Here is a 14,591-nt window from a genome sequence, read left to right on the forward strand (position 1 = left end):
TTTAGGTAATGTTAAATTATTTTCTATACTCCATTTTAGAAATAGATTTTAAAACGGTATGATATATTAAATGTAAACTAGATTATAAAATAGATTTTGTGAGTAGGTTTTAAAAATAAACTTTCCCATTTGTCTTTCAGTAGTCATGATGAACTTTATAAAGGTATTTTAAAAGAATATATTTTTTGAATATTTAGGTGTAAAAGGCTATTTTCCAGTGTCTCAGGTAGCTTTTGTTTAAGTCTTTTAAAATAATAAAAACCATTTTTAAAAGTCTTCAAAGAACTGAAAGTTTGGACCTCAAGCCTTTTTTTTTTTTTTTACCATTTTAAAGAAAAGAAGCCAAAGTGACTGAAAGAAGGATGCATTCGCTTAAGAACTTAGAAACAACACCTATTTCAATAGTGGCCTCTAGAAACAGGTGCGGCGGTATTAAAGTAACTGTCCTCAGCCCGCAACGCTGTTTCACGTTAGGCGGATGGGGCGGAAAGCCGGAGTGCTGCAAAAATCCCTCCTACCCCCTGTGGGGCACCGAGTGCTCCACGAACAACCCTTCCACTGGCTACCCAGCAGCAGTGTAGATGAGGGTGCACTGCGTGCCCCTGGCTGTTTCTCCTTCGCTGTCTCCGTATGGCGGTGACACTGACCCTGAGGAGTCCCCTCCAACAACACACCATGAGATGCGCCCTGAGCCTTAGCCTCTGCGAAGTCCGCAGCCTCGGAGCAGCACCATCCCGCTCGTCACCTCCCGCTGCACATTCTCGGCGGCGTCTGGTAGTGGGTTTTGCACGCTTGCTCCCTCCTGTAATTTGTGAGCCTGCGAGAAAGTGACAGCGGAAGTCGCCTTTGCTGGGAGCTGCAGGGATGGCGGGTTCCAGGTGACCGATTCTCAAGTGGGCGTGAGTGACTGCCAGGTGCTTCAGCGGGTTTCACTCCTTTGCATGCAGGCAGAGGCGCACACGTGCACGCTCCGCTCTGCCAGGAGATTTAGATGGAAGGTTGCCTTGCGTTTAACACGGCGTCCCTCCATCCTCAGGGGGCCAATGCTCTCTGGCATTCTAATCCGTCCTCCCGACAGGCCTGTGGCACAGGGGGAAGCCCCTGCTGGTGTGTGTTGTTTCATTCCCCTTACGCAAGCAGCAGAACAAAATAGGAGCTGAGCCACCGCTTCCCCCTCGGCAGACGCGGCATACACGTGCTGCACCAGCCCCACGTCGCCTACAGAAGAACTGCCCGCGGCGGAGCTGTTCTCGGGGAATCGGTGGCCGTCATTTAAAATGTGAGCGACATAAAATGAGCGTGTTCGCTCGCTTGGGTCCCCATAAGTCCCACAGACTGGGTGGCTTCACAGACAGGAACTGATTTTCTCACAATCCTTGAGGCAGGAAGTCTGAGGTAACAGTCTCTTTCAGCAGGTTGGTGGCTCTTGAGGGGTCCCATCTTGGGTTGCACAGGGCCGTCTTCTCCACGCTTTGTCTTCGAAGGGAAAGCTGCAGGGGTAGCAGATTAGGGCCCACCCACACGGCCTCATGTAACTTAACAACCCCATTAGAGACCCTGCTTCCAAGTACAGCTGTGTTGCATTCTTCGGCACTGGGGGTTAGTGCCTCGCCAACCTGAAATGTCCTTCCGGGCTGACACAACACCTCCCTTCCCAGTGACAACCCAGACACCAGCTCTTCCTAGACCAGCAGAGCACAGGGTGGCGCCGGGCACTCACCGCTCCCACTGGCTAAACCCATTCTCCACGCCGTCAGTGGCACGATCTTTCCAAACCTCACGCTTCTGCTTGAATGTATTCCTGGGCTGCCCCTGCCTTCTAGATAGAGTCCAGCTCCTTAGCAGGGCGTGAAGGTCCCGTGGTCTTTCCTCCACCCATTGCTCCAGGTGCATCTCCCTCAGCCGTAACCAACCTGACGTTCTTCAAGTAGGCCGCGCCTTACCTGGCCCCTTCTCCTTCGCACATGCTATTCCCTTTGCCTGGAATGCCCTTCTCCACGTCCCCTTCCTGTGCTTCGCTTCCTGGCTACCTCCTGTTCCTCCACAAAAACTCACACCTCATTGCCCCAGTCACATGCCCTGGAGTCCCCAGGCCCCCTCCGCTCCCTGGGAGGCTCCACAGCGTGGCACATGCCGAAATGGACAGAAAAGGTGGTCGCCCGTCTTTCCACTAGAGTGGGATTCCTTGCGGACTATGTCTTTCTTCTCTCTGTGCCCGGAGCCAGCCCTGGTGCCCCTGAAAGCAGGGGCTTGTCGAGATTTTTTTTAATGAACTAATGAACATACAAACAGACAAATCCCCCCAACAGCTCTTGCCTGCAGATGTTATTAGCGCTCGCTCCACAGGCTTAGACAGACCTTGGTCTGAAATGCAGCTCTTGGCCAACTTTTCGCTGTATTAACTGGGACAGGTTCCTTAATAGCTGCACACTTTGATTTCTTTCTCCAAAAAAAATGGAACTAAATATACGTCACCAGGTTTTTGCAAGGCGTTAAAGAAAAACACACAACTATCCTCGTACATTGTAAGTCATCACCATCATCACCATCATCACCATCTGAACAATAATTCTATTATCGTCAACAAAGGAGCCACGTTCCCTCAACCCAGGCTGCTGAGCTACTGTCACTCGTCACTCCTTTTCCAAGGCATCCGATGACGTGATTGGTAGACTGAGACAACACCAGCCCTGTTCACTAAAGAATCCTTCACTAGTTCCAAGTAAGAGCAGTGGGGTGGGTTCACGTCAGTCAAACAGAGCTACAGAGAAGCACCTAGCAATCCCCAAATCACTCCTCTATTCTCAGCTTTCTTTAGCCCTATAATCATTCGGCAGTGCTAAAATCAACCCAGACGTGGGATTCCTTGAAATGCAAAGTGACACTGATTATAACCAGCAGGTTGAAAAGCAAATAGGACAGGAGAAAGGAGAGAAACCTGACAGGTAAGGGCAAGGGACGCCCAGGCTGTGGGCGGGGCGACCCTCAGAAGGAGGACTACACCAGAGCTGTGGTTCTCCCGTGCCAGCCTGCCCCGGACCCACTCGGGGGCTGGTCCAAACACAGGTCCCTGGGCTCCCACCCCGAGTTTCTGATTCAGCAGGATGGGAGTGAGCCCAGCGCACCGACCCTGGGAACAAGTTCTGGGGTAACGCTGGTGCTGCCGGTCAGGGGACCACACCGTGAATCGCTAGGCTGGGGTACAGAGGAAGAGAGGTGAGACTTTGAGGGGAAGGAGGACGAACCAATCTCTGAGCAAGATTTCTGTGACGGGGGATAAGAGACAAAGAGAAGGAGTCATCTTGAAGAAGACAGGGGCTGTTTCATCCCGGGAGCCTGGGAGCCGGGAGCCGAGAGGCAGGTAGCCTGGAACTGGAAGCCGAGCTGGGATTTCGCCAGAACCCAGCAGGGCGGGGGCATCAGGAGGCACTGGGGAAGCTGGAACGGAAAACGTGATAGGGACCCTTTTGTGCTTCGGACAGTTCAGAGAATGTCACTGAGATAAAAGCAGGCATTATTTTCTTCTAATGAAACACTTATTTCCTGCCTAATAGGAAACAGCCCTTCAGAAGTTGTGGGTCATTGCTGATTGTTTCTGAATCTTATAAACACATTTAGACTTCAAACGACCTATACCCCATCCCCTCACAATGCTGAAACATTTTCCTCAGAACAGGGTCTTGCCTATTACCATTGTTTTGCTTTTCTAAATTGCCCATGTGCTCATCGTCTTGTTTCCACTTCTCTGCGTCTGCAGCAGCGCTGTTCAGAGGGGCTTGCGGAGTGGGCAGCATCTGGTGCAGTTTGAGTTCCTGAAGGGCTTGGAGACTGGGGGATCTTGTGAAAAAAGCTGGCTAGAAATATGAAGGCAAAACATACAATGAAATAAGGAAGAAACAGAAAACCTAGAGTTAACTGGGTTGTTCAATTCCCCTCTAGAAACAGTATTTTGCACTGTCTTATACAGAAATGTCTTCTGTAAAGTACACCAGACAAACCTCCAGGGTACCAGAGAGTTAGGCGGAGTTTCCAGAGGCCCGAGACAGGACTGCCTCCCTGCACTACAGTTGTGGGTCACACCACAGGCCCCCAGAAACATGGTCCACGGCCTCCCTTTCTGTCCCTCTGAGCAGAGGTCAAGTGGAGGCCATGCCCTTTGCCCCTTCACAGGGTCACTCATTTTTAGCTTCAGAATTTGGTCTCAGTTTTGTATAATAAGGGTGGTATTTAACTTTAATTTTCATGCAAATGTTATGGAAACTGGTCTTTGGCTTACTCCTTGAATTGCATTTAATTTGGGCTACACTGAAAATACACTGCATTAGAGTTTCAGAGCCGTCACTTCCTGGCCGTGCAGCCTCTGGGTGCCCACTCATCTTCTCCAGACTGCGTTCCCATGCTCAGAAACCAAGGAGAGAAGCCGCCCGGGGCTCCTCCCCTCTGCCGGCCCTCTCCCGCCCACCCACTCCATTTCTAGCATGTACAAGAGTGATTTTATATCTCTTCTTCCTTCCTTGTTCCTTTTTTTCTCCTTTAGAACATTATATCTGATATGTCGATCTTTCAATCTTCCAGATTCAATTCCTGATTTTTTTTTCTTATTTGATTAGAGTCCTTTAGAAGCCATAATGGGCTTACGCCAGGAAAGTGATAATACTCAGCCCGAGTATGATCTCCCAATCACTTTTCTGAGACCAGTCCAGTTCCCATTTTTCATATCTCCTTCACAAAGCACTTCCTGTAGGTATACTGTTACAGTGGATTTAATCTGGCTAACGGTGACGCAGCTTAATGCTTCATAAATCCTCCAGCCTGCCAGCCAACCGAAGGCTGCAGACCGCCGACTCACAAGGGGATGGGCGCATCATCAGTCATGGTGATTTATGCAAATTGATTAGAATTTATTTTTTTTTCTTTAGGTATTGTCACGACTAGAATACTTATCGATACCTCCCGCCCTCAAGCCACCATGGCTATGAGGGTAACATCGCATTCAGTGTTCGCTGCTATCGAAATTATAAGCAGGTGATACATGACGATGACCCTAAGAACAACTGGTGACAATTTCTCACGGGGCCATTCTCATAATCGGAAAGGTGCGATACGCTCTGTTCGCGGAGAAACATCCTCTCCTCTCACAGTAGACCTGAAGGATCACAATGGAACATGAATGTCCTTGCTGTCACTTTCTATCTCGCTCCATGAGCCCATCAAGAAAACCAGTTATTATCTTTGATGTCCCACCTTCCAGCTTCCCAAGAACTTATCTGGACCCCTTAAATGAAATAACTCATAGAAGTAATAACTCCTTTAAATTGTCTTATATCATGATATAACTAGGGAGACTAATTCTGCATCTTCTTTCCTGAACAAAAATGAAGGGTCACCATAAAACATTCTTTTTGTTTCTGGTACACACTTTTGACTATTGACCCCTTACGAGATGTACGGTTTCCAAACATTTTTTTTCCAGCCCATATATTGTCTTTTAGTTTTGTTAATCATTTCTTTTACTGGGCAGAGTCTTTAAATTTGATGTCATCTGATTTATTTTTAAATTTTTTTAAATCGGTGTTCAATTACAGTTGTCCCCATTTACCCATTACTCACCCCTGACCTACCCACCCCCACCTCCTACTTCCAACCTTTCCCCTCCATTGTCCTTGTCCATGGGTCCTTTATACATGTTCTTTGACTTGATCCTTCCCCTTTCCCCGCTTTATCCCCCTCCCACTGCCCCCCTGGTCACTGTCAGTTTGTTCTGTATTTCCACGTCTCTGGTTCTGTTTTGCCGGCTTGTTTGCTTTGTTCATTAGGTTCCACTTACAGGTGAGATCATATGGTCTTTGTCTTTCCCCTTATTTTTTCTTGTGCTGCTCGTGCTTTAGGTGTAATATCAAAAAAAAATTACTGATGAGATCCATGTCAAGGAGCTTTTTATTCCCATTTTTCTTTTGGGAGTCTAAAGGTCTTACATTTAAATCTTTAATATATTTGACTTAATCTTTGTGAATGGTGTAAATAAGGGTCCAGTTTTATTCTTTTAATGTGTGAATATCCAGTTTTCTCAGCATTGTTTATTGAAAAGACTGCCTTTTCTCCATTGAATATTCTTGACTCCCTTGTCTAATATAAGTTGACTTTATACGCATGGATTTCTTTCTTGGCTCTTGATTCTGATCCGTTGTTGTTGTTGTTGTTGTTGTTTTGGTCTGTTTTATGCCCGTACCAAAGAGTTTTGCTTATAATAGTTTTATAATATAGCGTGAAATCAGGAGGTGATGCTTGCCCATTTGTTCTTCTTTCTCAGGATTATGCTGGTTATTTGGTGTTTTTTGTGGTTCCATGTAAATCTTAGGAGTGTTTTTTCTACTAATATAATAAATGTGGGCCTTGGGTAGTATGGACATTTTAACAATATTAGTTCTTCCAATCCATGAACACAGGGTCCCATTCCATTTTCTTGCTTTTCTTCCTTCCTTCCTTCCTTTCTCTCTCTTTCTATCTTTCTATCTTTCTTTCTTTCTTTCTTTCTTCTTCCTTTCTTTTCTTTTTTTCTCTCTCTCTCTCCTCTCTCTTTCTCCCTCCCTTCCTTCCTTCCCTCCTTCCTTCCTTCTCTTTCTTTTCTCTCTCTTTCTCTAATCACTGTTTTGTAGTTTGACCTTTTACTTCCTTGGTTAAATTTATTCCTTAGTGGTTTATTGTTTTTAATGTTTTAATGAATGGGATAATTTTATTTATTTTTCAGTAATTCACTGTTAGTACATAAAAACAGTATGATTTTTAAATGTAATTTTGTATGCTGCAACTTTATTGAATGTATTGAATGTATGTAACATTTGAGGTGGAGTCTTTAGGAGTTGTTATATATAAATCATATTTGCAAATAGAGACAATTTTACTTCTTCATTTCTAATTCCGCTGTCTTCTTGTCTGATTGCTCTGGCTAGGACTTCCAGTGCTGTGTTAAATAGAACTGGCAGGAGTGGGAACCCTTGTCTTGTTCCTGATCTTAAAGGAAAAGCTTTCAACCTCACTGCTGAGTACAGCATTATTTGTGTGCTAGTCTTCTGTGGTCTATTTATGTGGTAATCTTACTATCATTTCCTTCTTTCTTGTACCTTTGGTCTTTATTTGTTCTTCTTTTTCAAGTTCCTTAAGGTGGAGAGTTAGTTGCTTGAGATAGTTCTTGCTTCTTAACTTGGAGGTATATTGCTATGAACCTCCCTCTTACAACTGCTTTTGCTGCATCCCATAATTTTTGGTATGTTATGTTTCTATTTTGGTTTGTCTCAAGATACTTTTTATTTCCCCTTTAATTTCTTCCTTTATCCATTTGTTGTTTAAGACATATTCTATTTAGAATGCTCTGGATGCTTAAAATAACTGAACTTTAGATACTTCTTACTTAGTTCTTATTATTAAACACTGTAATATAGACATCATCTCCCTTTTTAAAAAATGAGAAAACAGTCTAAGGAAGTTCAAGCAATTTTTCACTGTTTTGGTAAGAGAATCCCTGGTCAAAACTCTCTGTGGAAATATTTTCAGCACCAGCCTCTTCCCCTACTACCTCCTAACACAAAACGCCCTCTTTGTAACAAAGCTTCTATTCTTTGTCTTAAGTACCAAAATAGTTATAAATTGTTTGCATCAGGTACCAAAAAACCCAACTGATGCATCAGGGTTAAAGCATAATTCTGTAAATGTACACTTCGCTTGAGTATTATTTGAGAAAAACGGTAGGGGGTGTGCCACTGAACTTAGGAAGCCAAGTTCTGAAATCTGACTGCCTTTCATGCATCCGGGCACCCAAGCCCGAGTGGCAGACCAAGCTCAATAAGATCTAAGAATAAGATCACAAGGGGGAAGGAACAAGGAATCGGTCCACAGCGACAGGATATGCCTCTGTTCCCTGCAGCTGCTGTTGTACCTCATGAAACCCACTGGGGGACAGTCTTCGTGTGAACCCACAGGAGGGGTTTGTGCCCGAAGTCCCCACGCATTCCCCTGTGGGGTAGCAGGCTGTCTCCCGTCTGCTTCGGTCGCTTTCTTGTTCCCTGGCTTCTGCCTTAAAGGAGCTTTCACTATGATTTGTCCACAAATAGGTCACAAGGGCCTTGACTCTCAATTTGGAGACTTTCCAATCTGCATCAGATAAGACACTTTGGTTTCAAGCAAGAGAAAATTCATAGCCAGACAATTAAGTAGGAAAGGGCTCAGGGGCTGGAAAACTCAGGAAAAGGGCAGCCTTGGGCGAGACCCAGCATCTTGAGAGACACACTTGCCCCTGCCTTGCAGTGGCCATGGGGCAGAGAGGTAACGCCTGCGCATCCCTGAGCGGCTCCCATCTGTCTCTGAGACGAAGAATGTAGGAGCTCCAGAGGCAGAAGGCACCCCCAAGCCCACTCTTCAGGAACTCAGGCTCATCAACGCTCATCCTGGAGGTTTAGTCACTATGTCATCCTTCAATTATCAAATGGATAAATATCCCTACTTTAGGTCCTTGCAATAGATGACATTCCTGTGATGGACTGGAAGTTTACAGTTTTGGAAAAAGCCCACAAATTCTCTCAGTGTGTAGTGGATGAACACATCACTGATAATTACTGTCAGATACTGACCTTCTGTTTGGCTTGATATGGAGATAAACAATTAATAGTATAGCCACCTCTTTATTGGGCAAGTACCACATCCCAGCCGCCATGGGAGACAGTAACAATTCTCCGAGGCAGAGCTTATCATCCCCACGTTCCAAGTCAGGTCAGGGACCACGGAGCCCATCCACAGAGTTGGCACGTGTCCGAGAAGGGATTTTGTATGATGCCCAAGTGTCACCAAAGTCCGTGCTAGTGATCATCCCATGTCAAGCTTCCTTCAGGTCAGGAAAATCAGGGCGGAGAGGAAGAGTATCCTTGTAGCCCTCTTCAATAGACAGCAGTTTAATATCTTACAGAACACGTCTCCAATACAATGGTCTTACTTAACGAATTGGCTGGGTATGCCACTGAACAGCTCTGGCATGCAGAGATAGATGGCCAATGAAAACAAAGTCAAGGGTGAGCATCCGTATCATGGAATGGTTGGACCTCATGGTATACAGGGCCCTTCCAAGTCTGAGATTTGCCGCATAATTTAACTTTCTAATTATAAACCTTAATTAGGCTTTATCTACTGTGGGCTGCTTGAAGACATTCCTGTTTTAGGATTAATCTCTTTTTTTAGCTGCTAGCCAATGCCTGTTTCTGCTTAGGTTTTCAAGACATTATTGGTGCCTTTAATTAGAATATCCAAGGTGGAATCTTGACATAAAATAAAAGATGTATTTTAAGAATTCCTTTCAGTGTAATTTTAAATGTTTTTCTTTTTGGGGGGGTTCTACCTATAGACAGTCCTTAACCACTGTTAGAGTTTGAACTTGATTCACGCTTGTTCTAAAGTTCTAGCTACTTAGAGTAACTATGCGTAAATAATACATTAACACAAATTCTTGTGTCTTTTTGAAAAATTCCAGTGATGAAACAAAATTAAGATAAACCATTTATGGCTTCTCATTTACTTTTTATAGTTGACATACAATAGTCTATTAGTTTCAGTATACAACATATTGATTAGACATTTATAAACCTTACAAAGTAATCACCACCAGTGTAATAACCATCTGGCAAAATACATAGTTATTATGACATTATTGACTCTTTTCCCTAGGCTGTACATTACATCTCCGTGACTAATTTTATAACTGGCAGTTTGTACTACTAATGCCTTTTACCTTGTATCCACCCTCCCATCTGGCAACCATCAGCCTGCATTCTGTGTAAGTTTGTTTTTGATTGTTGTTGTTTTTTTTTATTTGCTTTGTTTTTATATTCTACATATGAAGGAAATGATGTCATATTTGTCCTTCTCTTTGGTATGTCACTTGGCACAATGCCGTCTAGGTTCATCCATACCGTCACAAATGACAAGGCTGATGCATTCCCATTTGTTTATGTTTGGTTTTGTTGTCTTTGTCCTGGGAGAAATATCCAAAAAATATGGCTAAGACAAAGGTCAAAAAGTTTATCGCCTGTCTGTGTTTACATTTGGGAGTTTCAGATCTTTAGGTCTCTCATCTATTTTTATTTTATTTTTGTATATGGTATAACAATGTGGTCTGGTTTCTTTTCTTTCTTTTTTTTTTTTGCATGTATCTGTTTAGTTTTCCCAATACCAATTACTTAAGAGACAGTCTTTACCCCATTGTATATTCTTGCCTCCTTTGTCATAGATTAAGTGACCAAATAAGTGTGGGTTTATTTCTAGCCTCTCTATGCTGTTTCATTAATCTATTTGTCTGTTTTTATGCCAGTATCAGGCTGTTTTGATCACTATAGTTTTGTAGTGTAGTTTGAAAAAAGGTAGTGTGATACCTCCAACTTTATTTTCCTTTCTCAAGACTGCTTTAGCTATTTGTGGCCTTTTGTGGTTCCATATAAATTTGAGGATTACTTGTTCTGCTTATGTAAAAAATGCCATTGGAAATTTGATAGGCATTGCACTGAATCTGTAGATTGCTTTGGGTAATATGGACATTTTAACAATAATAATTCTTCCAGTCCATAAAAACTGTGTATTCTTCCACTTATTTATGCCTTTTTCAATGTCTTTGATCAATGCTGTATAGTTTTCACAGTACAAGTCTTTTAGTTCCTTGGTTAAATTTATTTCTAGGTATTTTATTCTTTCTGGTATAATTATAAAGGGGATTGTTTTCTTAATTTCTCTAATAGTTTATAATCAGTGTACAAAATAACAACCTATTTCTAAATATTAATTTTGTATCCTACAACTTCACTGAACTCATTTATCAGTTCTAATAGTTTTTTTCATGACATATTTAGGAATTTCTATCTACAGTATCATGCCATCTGCAAATAGGGACAATTTTAGTTTTTCCTCCAAATTTGGAAAGCTTTAATTTCCCTGTCTGATTACACTAGCTAAGACTTGCAATCCTGTGTTGAATAAAAGTAGTAAGAATGAGAATCCATGGTGTTTATGATTTTAGAAAAAAAGCTCTTTTCTCTTCACCGCTGAATATAATTTTGCTGTGGGTTTTCCATATATAGCTTTTATTATGTTGAAGTATGTTCCCTCTAGTTCCACTTTGATGGTCCTTTTTTATTGTAAATGGGTATTGAATTTTGTCAAATACTTTCTGGGTATCTACTGAGATGACTATATAATTTTCATTCTTTATTTCGCTTACATGGTGCATCATATTGATTGAGTGGTGACTATTGAATCAACCTTGTAAACCTGGAATAAATACCACCTGATTGTGGTGCATGGCCTTTTTAATGTATTGCTGAACTTGGTTCAGTAATATTTTATTGTGGTTTTTTTTTTTAATGTATGTTCATCAGAGATGTTGGTCTATCATTTTATTTTCTGTCGTGTCTTTGTTTGGTCTGTTATCAGGCTAATGGTTGCCCCTGACATTGAGTTTGAGTGCTTTCCCTTCTCAATTTTTTGAAATAGTTGTAGAAGAACAGATAGTAGTTCTTTGAATGTGTACTGGAGTTCACCTGTGTATCCCTCTGGTCTAGGGCTTTTGCTTGTTCCGAGGTTTTTGGTTACTGATTCAATTTCATTACCTGTAATTGGTCTGTTGAGATTTTCTGTTTCTTCCTAACTCAGTCTTGGGAGACTTTAGGTTTCCAGGAATTTGTCCATTTCTTCCAGATTGTCCAATTTATTGGCATGTACTTGTTTGCAGTGTTTCCTTAAAATCTTTTGTATTTCTATGGTGTCAGTTGTCACTTTTCCTCTCTATTTTTTATTTACTTGGACCCTCTCTTTTATTCTTGATGCGTCTGGCTAAAGGCTTATGAGTTCTGTTTCTCTTTTCAAAGAACTAGTTTAATTTCACTGACCTTTTCTATTTTTTGTCTCTTCCATTTATTTCTGCTGTGATCTTTATTATTTCCTTCCATCTACTTCCTCTGGGCTTTGTTTGTTCTTTTTCTAGTTCCTTTTAGATGTAAGGGTAAATTTTTTTTATTTGAGATTTTTCTTGTTTCTTGAGGTAGGCTGTATCACTGTGAATGTCCCTCTTAAACTGCTTTTGCTGTGTCCTAGAGATTATGGGTCATTGTAGTTCCATTTTTATTTGTCTGAAGGTATCTTCGGTTTCCTCCTTGATTTCCTCATTAATCCATTGATGGTTTCATAGCATGTTCTTTACCCTCAAAGTGTTTGTTCTTTCTGTTTTCTTCTTGCTATTGATTTCTAAGTTCCTATCTTTGTGATCACAGCTTGACAGGATTTCAATCTTGTTAAATATATGGAGGCTTGTTCTGTGATCTAACACGTGATCTGCCCTGGAAAGTGTCCCACGTGCAATCAAAAAGAACATGCATTGTGCTGTTTGGGGATTGTCATGAAGTACCTCTTAAGTCTATCTGCTGTTGCATATTGTTTAAAGCCACTATTTCCTTGTTGATTTTCTATCTGAATGATTTATCTACTGATGTGAGCAAGGTGTTCAAGTTCCCTACCATTATTCTGTCACTGCCAACCTCTCCCTCTATATGTTAGTATTTGCTGGGTGGGTTTAGGGGCTCCTGTGTTGGGTGCATATGTGCTGATAAGTTACATAGTCATGTCCGTCTCAGCGTGCCTTCCTCTCTACATCCTCAGTTCCAGGAATTCTGCTCAGGTGGTTCACAGGTGGCTCGCGGTGATGGCTGTTCCACCTTACACTTCACCTTGTGACACGGTCGTGAGAAGCGATGAGTTCAGGATTTACCTTCTCTGCTATCTTGACCCTGCCAATTCTATCAAATTTATGTTTAAATACCCTGGGGTGATTTAGTAGTCATAGTTACTGACTGAACAACACAAATATTCCTAAGAGTAAGCATGACAATGTTTAAGTTACATTTCCATTCATATGCACTGAATACATACCACTTTCACAAACACTAAAATTATTTCCACCCTGTTATATAGAAAATGAAGTGGTAAGGTCCAGGAAAAATGGATTATGGGACTGCACGATGGAAGTGACCTATTTTATTCCAAAATAATAAAACTGAGGAACAGAGAAGGCAAAAATGTCATCCAAGAAAAACAGGTTCAAGATTAACACAGAATCCTGTGCTAGAGCCACATGAAAGATACCCTGAAACAGACACTTACATTTTAATCTAAGGCAATCCTAAAGTTTACTAAAGAATAGAAACTAATTATGGAAAGTTTAACATTGGAAAAGGACTACAAACTGACTACTAACAAGGTTAGAAAAATGAAAGTAATGCGCTTGGTGTACGGTTGATGAAGATATTATTTTTCTTTCCGCAAATAATATGCTGCATGAATATACCTTTTTTCGGTAATATAATTACTCTAGCATCTCTAATGAAATTTAGTAAAATGGTAATTTGAAAATGACAAATTAACACAAGGACTCTGAAAAGTATTTACCAAGAAAAAAGAGAAGGTTAATATTGATTTTTTGCTCCTTATTAGTTAATAGGCAGCACCATCCCAGCTGTGCAATGCCGGCTAATTGGCGGTAACGGCTCTGCGGAGCCGGAGTGCTTCGCTTTTGTTCTCACTTCTCCTGTTTGATGTGGAAGCGATGCGTGAGCAATACTGCAGCTCCAGGAGTGACAAGAAGGGCCACATCTGACTTGTCACTTCAAGTCCTTCTATAAAAATGAGCCTAAGACCACTTTATAGCATTTTCTGAAAGTACGGGATATAAAAGCCTTCCTGATATTCGGACAACTCAGAGAGTAAAAAAGAACATTCTAATGAGGTTCTTTTAATTTTAATTAAATGTGTTGGGGTCACACTGGTTAATAACATTATATAAGTTTCTGGTGTATAACTTCATAATATGACACTGTAGGCTCTACTGTGTTCTTACTGAAATAAATAAACTGTGTATCATCCAAATCCTTTGTACTGTACCTTTCTTTGTAGAAGCACTTCTCAATGTTATTACATTCTCTCCCTCGGTAAATATCAATAACGGCTTTTGAAAGTTTGCAAATATTTCCTTTAATTTCCTTAAACCTGTATTGTTTAGTATGTAAAGACGCACAGAAATGTACACTTTTCTAAACATGGTAGGAGTTTTAAAACTTTTTGCTTTAAAAAGTTTAAGGCACAAAAGTTCCTTTCCGGGGAAAGAACACATCTACGTGATTTCTAACGATACGAGGCCGTGCGGAGCCACCCCTGCACGTTCTAGAAGAATGCGCTGTGTCCACTATGGTGCTCTCCACTCCCTCCCTTCACCGTACCCCGTGCACGTCGGGCATGCGCGTTCTCTCATCTCGGGTCTGTCATCTCTGTCATCTTTGTCATCTCCGCCACCAGCCTCGCCTGGTCCAAACCCTTTCACTCCGTCTCCAGGTGAATCTCCCTGGAGGGAGCAACATTGTGGCAGATCCTGTCTTTTATAAGGACTCATTTCCAGTTGGGCCCACACCGTGCGGGGCCCACCCATTTTCAGTCTCAGCAACGTGCACGGTCACTCCCGTGTGACCGGCCTGAGTACCGCCTCTCCCCGGGCGAGGCTGGGGCTGGGAAGCAGC

General features: G+C 42.2%; 1 protein-coding gene across 1 annotated transcript in view; it reads right to left on the reverse strand.

The window, feature by feature from the left end:
- CNTNAP2 (contactin associated protein 2) overlaps nt 1-14,591 on the reverse strand; it is a 1,612,013-nt gene that overhangs the window by 788,813 nt on the left and 808,609 nt on the right. The window lies entirely within an intron of this gene.

This window comes from Phyllostomus hastatus, unplaced genomic scaffold, assembly GCF_019186645.2.
Source record: "Phyllostomus hastatus isolate PE091 unplaced genomic scaffold, TTU_PhHast_1.1 phas_contig_1021, whole genome shotgun sequence".
Taxonomy (NCBI): Eukaryota; Metazoa; Chordata; class Mammalia; order Chiroptera; family Phyllostomidae; genus Phyllostomus; species Phyllostomus hastatus.